The sequence below is a fragment of the Bos mutus genome, chromosome 24, assembly GCF_027580195.1.
Source record: "Bos mutus isolate GX-2022 chromosome 24, NWIPB_WYAK_1.1, whole genome shotgun sequence".
Lineage (NCBI taxonomy): Eukaryota > Metazoa > Chordata > Mammalia > Artiodactyla > Bovidae > Bos > Bos mutus.
Genome location: NC_091640.1, coordinates 50,407,018 through 50,420,229, shown reverse-complemented (window position 1 = coordinate 50,420,229; position 13,212 = coordinate 50,407,018). Strand labels below are relative to the sequence as shown.

Genomic DNA, 13,212 nt, shown 5'->3' with positions numbered 1-13,212 from the left:
CGTTTGTAGACAGACGGAGAGGCCTACAAGCAGAAATAGCTCAGTCAGCTCTGACAGTCATCTCGAAATTGGTCATCAGCTGTCTGCCCAGCGTCATCTCGATTGTTTTACATACAGTTAATCTTCATTTCAGGGTCGGTTTGCTTCCATTTCTTGAGGCCAGTCCTCAGAACTGTGGCAGCTTATGTCATCTGCAATCGGCCGTCGCATAGTTCACTTCTCCCTGTGCTGGTTTTGGTATCTGTAAGACAGCTCACAGGATATGGCTCAAAATATTATCTATAGCCCTTGAGAAGGAACTCAAGGTCCTTGACTATGCTTAATGACTAAACTATTATTATTTGGTCTCCTTTGACTGTTTTCCTTTGTTTCTGCATGTTCTCACTTCCTTGATTAAACTTATTTATTGGCTAAAGCTTTTCACAGACTGTGAAGGGCAGGCAGAGGACATGGGGGCCAAGGACCACAGGCCCCTACTCTCTTTACCTATGTGCCAGATACTATACTTGGTACTTAAGATAGGTTCTTTTAATCTATCCTCATAACAACCTAATATGGTAGGTTGTGGGATTATCCCTATTTTATATAGAGAGAAACTGAGGCTTAGAGGGTTAAGTGATGTTAAGTGGCAAAGCTGGGATTTGACCCCAGATCTAGATTTAGCCATTTTGCTGCCGTGCCAAAAACCAGACAAATGGCAGATCTAAAACTCCTTGCTGGTTGCTTGCTTTTTTAAACTAGAAGATTCTGGAATGCAATTGATCTTCCAGATCACACAGGAGTGAGCAAGAATTTCTCTTCAGTTTCTGAGGAGGAGCCCCTTACGGGAGTTTCAGCATTCATTTATGTTGCTCCATTCATTAGCTGTCTACGTTGGAAAGCTGGGACTCTGCGTTGCTCTAAGACACAGACAAGGCTGCTGTGATGTTTGAATTTGGGAAAAGTGAAACTATTTGTTGCTCAGTCGTGTCCAGCTCTTTGCGACCCCATAGGCGGTAGCCTGCCAGGCTCCTCTGTCCATGGAATTCTCCCGGCACGAATACTGGAGTGGGTAGCCATTCCCTTCTCCAGGAGATCTTCCCTACCTAGGGATCGAACCCAGGTCTCCTGCATTGCAGGCAGATTCTTTACCACTGAGCCACCAGGGAAAACAGAGGGCACAAAAATGGACCCTTTTGCAGATTCTGTCTGGGTAGTAGGCTCTGGTGTTCTATCTCAGTGGAGCCACGTCTATGCTCCCCACAAAAGAAGCTTTGGCGCTTAGATGGGAGAAACATGCCTGACCTTCAGGGGTGGGAACAGGGGACGTGATAAGCCCCTGCTCCAGGAAGTGCTGGAACATGGGCTGCGGCAGCAGCTGTGAAACCTCAGAGCTCTGGTCCTGCTGAAGGGCACAGGTCCTGCTGAAGGGCACTCTGTTTTGCTGTAGGGATGGCAAGGGGGCCTCTGCGATCCTCCCCCGCCACCTCCCTAAGTTGCTCAGATTATCTGTGGACCATCACAGTCCGATGCCCTCCACCGGGCTGCAAGCAGGTCAGAGGCTGAGTCTTATTGACTGCATTCATCACCAGACACCCCTGCCACAACTCCCCTCCCCCCAGTCTCCTCCCAAAACCCCACTCCACTCTTCTGGACCCGCAGGCAGAGAACTGAAGAATTTGTCGGATGATCTAGCCCACACAGCAGGGAGACAGAAGCACAGAAGGGCAGATGGGACGGTGCAGGCCCCTGCAGGCTTGGCCCAGATCTGCAAGCTGGGTACAGCCTGTGACCGTCGTGGGCACTGGGAGTTCTGGATAGTGGTGGCTCCGCCCACCGAGGGACAGGGAGGTTGTGGCTCCCAGGAAGAGCGACGCCTATGGTGGCAATGCTGGTGGGGGTGGGCAGTCATCATAGCCAGAAAAAATCAGCGCTCAGCCTCACGGCATGAAAGATCAAGGACCACGGGGTCCTGCTCTGTTTACCTATGTGCCAGATACTATACTCGGTCCTTAAGATAGGTTCTTTTAATCTATCCTCATCTATGCTACCTGAGACAGGGACAGGTACCTGAGACAGCATCTATGCTAGGGGGCCAGGAACGTGTGCTGAGCGGCTCAAATTGGCTGTTAGGCAACAGTTTGGGCCAGCACAGGACAGATTAGGATCTGAAAGCTCTGTTTGCTTATGACCCAGGGGCTTCCCTGGTGGCTCAGATGGCAAACTGTCTGCCTGTAATGCGGAAGACCCCGGTTCGATCCCAGGGTCTGGAATATCTCCTGGAGAAGGGGATATTCTCCTTCTCCAGTAGTAGATATTCTCCAACCCACTCCAGTACTCTTGCCTGGAAAATTCCATGGATGGAGGAACCTGGTAGGCTACAGTCCTTGGGGTCACAAAGAGTTGGACATGACTGAGCGACTTTACTTTCTTTCTTTCTCAGGCGCTTCCTGCTTTGTAGGATCTGTTTGGGACATGATTTAGAGACCTTAGGGTCTATTTTATACCAGCCAGATTAAAGGTTATCAAGCAGTCCTGGTAAACAGAATGATTTATTCTTAAAAAAAAAGAGCATTTACTGAAGCTGATTAACCTTTGAAAGCCTGCTCTCATCCTTCATTTTCACAAAATTTAAATGAGGGGTTGCAATGGTCAATGTCATATACACATGCAGACGTAGTGTTTGTTGAGTAAATCCACAAACACACGTACAAATCAGGTCGATTCAACAAATATTTGCTAGTTGGTTATAAGTGCCTTTATGATGATTAGAGTCTAGATTAGAGTCTAGTGGCTTAATTTTCTCCCTGTGACACAGTAAGAAATACATTTTATGTTGTGGCCACACACACACACAAAAGTGGGACTAAAAAGTTTCACCAGTTTTTATCTTACTTGATGAAATGCATCCTGATATTTTCTATTTTGCTTTCTTCTATCCTACTTCTTTCTATAAAAGCTGATTAAGACCCACTGAACTGATTTCATGACCTGTTAATGAGTCACAATCTGCAGGTTAAAAATACTAGTTGATATAAGAAGTCACGGAATTTTAAATTTCATCCATATTTAGCTAAAAGTTGAGGGGATGAATTCAGAAGCTGGAGATCACAAGCAGCTGGCCGCTCAGTTGCTAGCACTGTGTACTGCTGTACATCAGGAGAGCCAAGTGACCAGAGGGAAAAAAGGGAGTGATTTCCCATTGACCTTGAAGGAAACTGGGAATTCAAATTTGCCCTTTGGTTATCTTCCCATGAACCAGAGATCGTCAAGATAGGCAATGACAAATGAATCTGTCATCACTGAAAACACAAAGAGTTTCCCCAACTAACAGGACTTTATTAAAGAGCTTATGACAGGGACTTCCCTGGCGATCCTGTGGCTAAGAGTGCTGGATGAGTACAGGGGGCCCAGGTTTGATGCCTGGTTAGGGAACAAGATCTCTTATGCTTCAACTAAAAAAATCCTGTGTGCTTCAACTAAGACACGATACAACCAAAAAAAAAAAAAAAAGGAGTTTTGACATATGCCATTGTTAATTAAGGGAAGACACATCTGAGGAATCCTTGAAGATACAATCAACTCAGAAAATGCTAGTTATGGAAAAGGTCTCTGATGTTAATGACTCAGATTCTTAAATTCTGACTCTATTTCATCAGGAACTGATGACTCTGCCCTTTCTGTCCTCCACCCTTATAATTCTCTGGTAGACGTATGACACCCAATTTCTTATATGTTATTGGCTTATAAATCTGTCTCTTCTACATTATAAACTGCTTGTAGACCAAAAACATGGTTTCTTCTCCATTTTTATATTCCCAGAATGAGACACAAAAAAAGAGCTTTGTCAATGTTTGTAGAAAGATTAAATGATACTGGTTCAAATTGGTTTGAACGGTATTAACAGGAAAAGTACAGAGAGCTAACTTATCCAGGAAAAAAAAAAGCCGCAAAAAAGAAAAAGTAGACTTTATGAAAATGATTTTATTTATTTAAAAAAACTTATCAAGTATAGCTGATTTACAATGCTATGTTAATTTTTACTATACAGCAAAATGACTCAATTATTTATATATATATATATATGTATATATATACATATATATATATATATCCTTTTCTATTCTTTTCCATTATGGTTTACCACACGGTATTGAATATAATTCCCTGTGCTCTATAGCAGGACCTCGTTGTTTATCCATCCTGTATATAATAGTTTGCATCTACTAATCCCAAACTCCCAGTCCTTCCCTCCCCATCCCACTTCCCCCTTGGCAATCACAGGTCTGTTCTCTTTATCTGTGAGTCTGCTTCTGTTTCATAGATATGTTTGGTAGTTATAGTTTTAACTTTTTGAGGACGCTCCATACTTTTTGGTAGCCCTTAAGTCAAAATTTTCAAGCAGATAAAAATCGAGAATTCTTCATTCCTCTTTCCTTTAAAACAATCAACTTCCAATTAACTAATTTAAAAATCTCCTTGATTTCAGAAACACATATTCTGAGGTTTATTTACCCTCTGGCTACAATGTTCCCATGTTTCAGAGCACGTCTCCTGAATGTGCCCTGGGGCTTCCGTATTTGGAACTGCTCCTAGTTGACAAAGCCTATATCGATGGCAGTTGTAAAGTCATCGTGGGTTAGAGACACCCTGCTCTGTTCCACATTCAGCAAGTGGTGCTTCTTTTGAGTTTTGTGCGTCCTTAAGGTGGAAGAGGATTGATGCCTGGATGTGGAGGGAGGAAAAACAGATCACAGAGACCTTTAGCGAAGATCTTCCAAGAAAGATACGCGTTTCCATTCAGTATTCTGAATTTGCTGGCCTAAACTATATTAGCAAAATTAAACTGCATTATATAGTCACCACATGAAGACAAACGGCTCCTCCACCAGGCCCTTGGTGTGCGGCAACAGCAAGAAGATGGAAGGACTACTCTCGAGGCCAGTGATTGGGCAGATTCAGGATGGATTTCACAAAAGCTCGGGTGGGATCAATACCGAAATAACTGTGACAGATCAAATGCCACGGGACAGAGCGAATGCCATTGGTAAAAACTATGCTAAGGCCCAGCCCACTAACTCCTCCAGCACACCATCTCTTTTTTTAAATTTTTATTTTATATTGGAGTACAGCTGATTAATAATGTGACAGTTCCAGGCGGACAGCAAAGGGACTCAGCCATACATATGCATGTATCCATTATTCCCCAAACTCCCCTCCCATTCAGGCTGCCACATAACATTCAACAGAGTTCCCTCTGCTATACAGTAGGTCTATGTTCGTTATCCACTTTAAACATAGCGCATGAAGGGCACCATCTTGAGAAGCACTCTAACTCATGTGCTTAGATGACCATCTGTGCTATGTGTGTAGTGTTTCCTACAATGAGGGAGTGGTGTGCCTTAGCAATACATAGAAAACGCTGCTTATAAAATTGGCTGCATCCAGTTCTATTCCACAACACATTTTCATCACCAGGAAAGAGAAGATCTTGCGATTGTTGCCCAGTTTGAAGAGGCTCACCAGGGTGATTCTTTATTAGAAGCCATTCAATAGTAGCCCCTAGACCTTCACCCAGTAGCCATCTCTTACACCATAAATAGAAAGCCTATTTTGTCCTAACCAATTTACTCCCTCCCTGCCACACAGAGGAAATTAGTGCTGAACAAAATGTTCGTTTACTTAATCTGTTGTTGCATTTAATTAGCCATTAGGGGAAAAAAACACATTTTTTATTTTCTAGCAAGCTAACTTCTTACAATTCCTATTTTGCTTCTGTAGAATTAAATTCAAGAGCTGGGAATGCCTTAGATCAATGTTTGCTTTTGTTAAAAAGAAAGCCTAAAAATGTGCTGAAGATTGTAAAGAATCAGATAAATAAAGGAATCATTTGCTAAAACTCTGGTCTACAGGACTGACTCCCTAAATCCTTATGTTGAAACTTAGTTCCCAGTGTGATGGTATTTGGAGGTCTGGCCTTTGCAAGGTGACCAGGTCGAGAGAGCAGAACCCTCAGGAAAGGGGTTGGTGCCCTTACACAGGAGAACTGAGAGAGAACTTGCTTCTGTGTGAAAACACAGCAAGAAGACAGCCAGCCGTCTGCCAACCAGGAGGCCAGCCCTCACCAGCCACTGCCGCCGGCACCTTGGGCTTCACTGCCTCCTGTGAACTCTGAGAACCGTGAGAAGTACAGGTGTCTGTTGTTAAGCCACCCGGTCAGTGGTATCTGTTATAGCAGCCTGAGTGGACTAAGACACACACCCGTGTAAAGCACTGCACTGGGTCCCGAAGGTTTGGAGTGAGGTCTGCAAAGACTGGAACACAAGCCTTGCTTTCCACGGGCACCCGACCCCAGGTTGGGGAGACAGGTTCCTAGGTAATAATTTGGATACAAATAGGCTGGTGATAGTCTTGTAATAACCTATAATGAAAAAAATCTGAAAAAGAATATTCTTTTTCAGATTCTATATATATATATACTATACATATACTACATATATTTACTATATACTATATATATGCTATATAGATGGTATGTGTATGTGCTAAGTTGCTTCAGTTGTGTCCGACTCTTTGTGACAGAGAAGACTTGTGGGCTATAGTCCATAGGATTCTCCAGGCAAGAATACTGGAGCGGGTTGCCATGCCCTCCTCCAGGGGATCTTCCCAACCCAGGGACTGAACCTGTCTCCTGTCTTCTGTCTCCTGCATTGGCAGTTTGGGTTCTTTACCACTAGCGCCACCTGGAAAGCCCATATATATAGTTTAGAACTCAGATCTTGCAAGCTGTGGCATGGCCAAAAAGAACCCCAAACAAACAAAACCGTATACTTCAATTAAAAATAAAAATTTTTTTCAGGGAAAAGGAAAGACTTATTACTTACAAAAACACTGAAGCTGGAAAAGATTGAAGGCAAAAAGAGAAGGGGGTGGCAGAAGATGAGATCGTTAGATAGCATCATCGACCCAATGGACACGAACGTGAGCAAACTCCAGGAGATGGTGAAGGACACGCAAGCCTGGCGTGCTGCAGTCCACGGGGCACAAGAGTCAGACACGACTGAGCAACTGAACAACAAGTAAGGAGAAGACCAAGGTCTCTCCCAAGGCAGTGTCTCAAAAAAAATTAAAATTATTTTTTAAAAAGTTGGCTGGTGATAAAGGCCATTGCAGGAATGCAAGTGCGTGGGGAGAAGCTGACCAGGCTCTTAGGCCTGGGAAGGACGTTCAAGGTGGGGACTGAACAAGGCCTGGAAGAAGTGGTTAAACGAAGGATGGTTACCGGGAGGGTAACCTGGGCGTGAGAAATAGACACCGAGTGTAAACACTTGGGGGGAGTGACTGAGATAAGCGTGAGTGTGTCAGTGAACTGAGAGAAGGGCAGCAGACAGGAGGAAAAGGCCACGTGGGGAGCTCGGGCAGCCAGGGGATGCCGTCTGCCTTCGCTCACCCCTGCCAGTGAGCGGCTCCTAGAATTTTGTCCTACTGTGTAAGTTGGCCTTACTTCAGTCCTGGCCCGAAATGCACAGGAAAAATCATCCTCATGGACGTTGGATGGAAGAGCCCGTAGCCTGCCAGCCTGTGACCTCTTAGGGGGTGGGGATCATGTCTTTTTCTTTATATATTTATCTTCATCTTCCCTATACCCTCGTGTTGAGCAGAGAGCCTGGCACAGAGGAGACTCTCAATAAATGTTTATTGAATGAACAAATATTTGTTTAATGACACAGTCGGGGGACACCCGGGGCAGATGTGGCCAGCAAATAAATACTGGGCTCTAAATAACGTCTCCAAACAGAAATTCAGCGAAGTAGAAAGAGTATTTGTTACGTTAATGGGTTGAGGGAAGACCTTGCCCTGGAGTTCAGTATTTAAAACTTACTTTCTAACGTGTAGAATGTGTGTAACTTGTAATCAAAATTGAGGTCTGATACCCTTAACACCGGAACAAATGCGTGATTCACGATACAAAACTCCCAAGTAGAAAATGTTCTGTAAAAGTTATCACATTCAGTGTGCCCTCCTCCTACATCCCTGAGAGACTTTTAAAAGAAATACAAATAGTTCTTTCTTAAAAAAAAAAAAAAAGAAATGTCACTTCATCGTTAGAGTTGGGGTTGCTATGTTACTTAATGATATTCAATGTCACTTCTGCTCATCCAAAAACAATCATTCTTTTCCTTCTCTCTCTTTTTCTTTTTGGAATTATGTATCCGAAGCCTAAATAAATATTCATTTGGGAAGAATGAACTCTTAGCACAAAATTTGTAATAATGAATTCAGTTTTTTTTTTTCCATGCTAACGAAGTTTTAAATTCAGGAACAAATAGAGAGGAACAATTAGAATTCTCTTTTCTCCAGAGATCAAAGGGAGAAAGACAGCTCATCTGATTCTTCTACGCCCACTTTGTACTATAAAGTGAAATGACATACAATTATCGGCTTTCTACCAGGTCTCTTGGTTTTAAATGACAGGCAACTCAGGAAGCGCTGAATTTACACCCAACAAGAACTGAATTAATAAAGTGAGATTAATGATGCTCTTGTTCTATGATTAAATGTATTTGTGGTCTAACAGATACATGAGTTTAGTCTCTGTTTTCAGAGGCATGAAGTGAGAGGTGAAAATGCCCTAAAAGGTGCAGAGGATTCTGTCTTCCCTTTCCTCCACCAGCTTCCTACCCATTCCCACTTCTCAGCCCCACTGCTACAAGAGACAACCCAAAACACTGGGGGCAAAGTGATACATTTATGCGCTTGACAAGGATAACCAGGGTGGAATGCTGAATTTTATCAAAAAAATTCACCACATGAAGCAAATCAGTTAAGTAGATTGCATATGCCAAATTTAGATGGAACAGGAGTTTGCATATTAGCTAAATCTTTGTATTGGGCTTTGTTCTCTTTTTTACTATGTATTTCTCAAGTTACCTTAAATATTTATAAACTGAACTTCTTTTACTAAAAAAAAGTTTTAACAACAATATTTACAAACTAAAAAAAAACCGTAGTTTATTTTTTAAATGTATTCTATGGGAGGATGTGCACAGCAATTAAAAAATGTTTCTTAGATATTTTTATGCTCAAAAGTGCAAGAATTAAAAAAGATCTGTAAGGACTCCCCTGGTGCTCCACTGACTAAGACTCTAGCACTCAATGCTGGGGGCTCCGGTTGCATCCCTGGTCAGGGAGTTAGGACTGCAGCTGAGGATCCCATGTATGCAACTCAGACCCAGTGTAGCCAAATAAATAAACAAACATTTTTTTTAATAAATAAAAAATTTAAAAGACCTGTAACTTTCTATTCTGATTACCCCTGTTGATTTTTTTTATTTTAAATTGAAAGCAATAAATACATTTGGTAAGAAAAGTTCAAACTACACAGAAAGGTATACATTTGAACTAAAAGCTTCCTTCTTCCTGCAGTTACTGTCCTCCAAAAAGACTCTGGTTAATGATTTCTTGAGTGTCTTGGAAGAAAAAAAGGGCTGTATCAGATTTCTTTTAAAAATTTTACAACATTGAGTTATAATATATTCTCCTCTGAACCTTGCTTTTTTTTACTTAGTAATATATATTGAACATTTCTTTATATCAGCACATACAGATCTACATCGGCCAGGACTTGAAAAGGTCAGTTTTCATTCCAATTCCAAAGAAAGGCAATGCCAAAGAATGCTCAAACTTCTGCACAATTGCACTCATCTCACATGATAGCAAAGTAATGCTCAAAATTCTCCAAGCCAGACTTCAACAGTATGTGAACCATGAACTTCCAGATGTTCAATTTGGTTTTAGAAAAGGCAGAGGAACCAGAGATCACATTGCCAACATCTGTTGGATCATCGAAAAAGCAAGAGAGTTCCAGAAAAACATCTATATCTGCTTTATCGACTATGCCAAAGCCTTTGACTGTGTGGATCACCACAAACTGTGGAAAATTCTTAAAGAGATGAGAATACCGGACCACCTGACCTGCCTCTAGAGAAATCTGTATGCAGGTCAGGAAGCAACAGTTAGAACTGGACACGGAACAACAGACTGGTTCCAAATTGGGAAAGGAGTACATCAAGGCTGTATATTATCACTCTGCTTATTTAACTTATAGGCAGAGTATATCATGAGAAACACTGGGCTGAATGAAGCACAAGCTGGAATCAAGATTGCTAGGAGAAATATCAATTACCTGATATGCAGATGACACTACCCTTATGGCAGAAAGTGAAGAAGAACTAAAGAGCCTCTTGGTGAAAGTGAAAGAGGAGAGTGGAAAAGTTGACTTAAAGCTCAACATTCAGAAAACGAAGATCATGGCATCTAGTCCCACCACTTCATGGGAAATAGATGGGGAAACAGTGGAAACAGTGACAGACTTTATTTTGGGGGGCTCCAAAATCACTGCAGATGGTGATTGCAGCCATGAAATTAAAAGACACTTACTCCTGGGAAGAAAAGTTATGACCAACTTAGACAGCATATTAAAAAGCAGAGACATTACTTTGCCAACAAAGGTCCATCTAGTCAAGGCTATGGTTTTTCCAGTAGTCATGTATGGATGTGAAAATTGGACTATAACAAAAGCTGAGCACCAAAGAATTGATGCTTTTGAACTGTGGTGTTGGAGAAGACTCTTGAGAGTCCCTTGGACTGCAAGGAGATCCAACCAGTCCATCCTAAAGGAAATCAGTCCTGAATATTCATTGGAAGGACTGGTACTGAAGCTGAAACTCCAATACTTTGGCCACCTCATGCATAGAACTGACTCATTGGAAAAGACACTGATGCTGGGAAAGATTGAAGGCCGGAGGAGAAGGGGACGACAGAGGATTAGATGGTTGGATGGCATCACCGACTCAGTGGACATGAGTTTGAGTAAACTCCCAGAGTTGGTGATGGACAGGGAGGCCTGGTGTGCTTCAGTCCATGGGTTGCAAAGGGTCGGACACGACTGATCGACTGAACTGAACTGAACTGATAAATCTCCATTTTTTTTTTCCTGTAAGGCTCCCTAGAATTCCATTATATAAATGTGCCCCAAATTTTTATTTAAACTGTCCCCTACCGATGGACATCGCAACAATCCTTTTGTTATTACAAAAACAGTTTCTCTCAGCACTTTCTAACGTGTATCCTGATGTTGTTCTTCGTATGTATTTATAAGGTAACCAGGGTTAATGTGGGCTTCCCAGGTGGTGCTAGTGGCAAAGAACCTTCCTGGCAACGCAGGAGACATAAGAGACCCTGGTTTGATCCCTGGATCAGGAAGATCCCCTGGAGGAGGGCATGGCAACCCACTCCAGTATTCTTGCCTGGAGAATCCCCACGGACAGAGGAGCCTGACAGGCTACAGTCCATGGAATCACAAAGAGTCGGACACGACTGAAGCCACTGAGCATGCACGCAGGCAGGGCTAATGTATACAATTGTACAGGTTGTACACTACACAAAGTGACTCCTTTATATGGGCACCAATCACTTTGTAGACATCATAACTTTAGTTTTTTAATTTTTCATTTTATTAAAATTTTTTCATTGGTGTATAGTTGATTTACAATGTTGTGTTAGTTTCAGGTGGATGTCACACCTGTAAATACTTATTATGATAATTTTCTGGCAGATAAACATAAAATGCCTTGAGGAAGAAATTCTTTTTTTCTAATTTACAAAAAAATCATCTCTGCCCTGGGTGAGCAACGATCAACAGAATTGCTGAATCAAAGGGCACATGAGGGTTTCCCTGGTCGCTCAGTGGTAAAGAATCTGCCTGCCAGCGCAGGGGACACGGGTTTGATCCCTGGTCCGGGAAAAATCTCCCATGCCTCGGAGCAACTAAGACTGTGGGCCGTAACAGTTGAGCCTGCACTCTAGAGCCTGGGAGCGTCAACTACTGAAGCCCGCATGCCCTAGGGCCCATGCTCCGCAACAAGAGCAGCCACAGCAATGGGCCGCTAACTAGGGAGTAGCCCCTGCTCCCCACAACTAGAGAAGGCCCGAGTGCAGCAATGAAGACCCAGCACAGCCAAAAAAAAGGGGGGGGCACACGGACTTTTAGTCGATATTGTCAACTTTCCCTCCCAAACTTAAGAGCTACAAAAAAAGAAGTCCTAGTGGGTGAAACTGGGTGATTTGCTTGTTGCTTCCTTTTCCCTTCCTTCCAGGGGACCATCTAATGTATCGTTTCTCGAAGGAATAGAGACCAGCAGGAAAGAGAAGCAGCTGCTCTAGAACCTAAAGCTACAGACTTGATTCCTAAACAAATGTGTGTTGATCAGATTGACTTCTTTTGGTCTTTTCTGGGGAGATTAAATGAACAATATCAGGAAAGGTGCAGGAATACTGTGATGGAGCTATGGTGGGAGGTTGGTGTTGTGGGATCAAAGATGGAGTTGTTGAAACACATCTGTTGTGGGCTATTACAAAGAGTACTCTACTCTACTACTGTAATTTTCTCCAGTCTCTCAAGGAAGAGTCAACTGTCCCAGTCATAGCCTGGATCTCTTTCTTTCTGCTTTTCTTTCTTTTTTTTTTTTTTTAATTTTTGACCCCATCCCGTGACATGTGGCATCTTCATTCCCCCGACCAGTATCACCAGTATTGAACTTGCAGTGGCAGGCAGAGTCTTAACCCCTGGGCTGCCGGGAAAGTCCCACAGCCTGGGTTTCTAATCCAGCCCACATTATAGAGCACTTCTGAATGTGGATGTATGGTTCTGATGGTCAAACTGTGACTGAGGTCTTTCTCATTGTCATCAAATGCCTACACACTTGTCATCGGGAATTCTATCGGATTCTACTGTAAATGCAACACAGAAGGGAAAGTAAACACAATCCTAACACCAAGTCGTTGAGGAGGAAGGAGCCTGGGAAGCAATGCCCACAGCAAACTGAAGACAGGGACCAGGGAGGTGTGGGAGGGGAGCAGAAACCAAGGTGAGAAAGGTCAAGGGTGAGAGAAGGGAAGATCTCAGAGAGTGCAAACGGCCCGTAGAGGTGAGTGGCTGAACCCTCCAACGACTGTGGCTGCTCAAAGCAGGAGAGCAAGCCCGGTCCCATCAACCAGCTTGGCATCTTTGGGCAAGACCCCTATTCACTCTGCCAGCCTCTCAGCCTCCCTGCTGTCGAAGAGGCCTGAGAATGATCCCCTTCCTAGGACTGCGGGAGACAACAGGGCAAAGAGCATGAGAATGCCTGAGGATGTGAAGAGCAGGGAGAATGTGACCTGTGGTCGTGTTGG

The 13,212-nt window shown here is 43.1% G+C and overlaps 1 non-coding gene across 1 annotated transcript; it reads right to left on the bottom strand.

The window, feature by feature from the left end:
- Positions 1 to 1,077: 1,077 nt before the first annotated feature.
- Positions 1,078 to 1,148, bottom strand: TRNAC-GCA (transfer RNA cysteine (anticodon GCA)). Its single transcript has one exon. It is a non-coding gene; the product is annotated as a tRNA-Cys (tRNA).
- Positions 1,149 to 13,212: the final 12,064 nt, after the last annotated feature.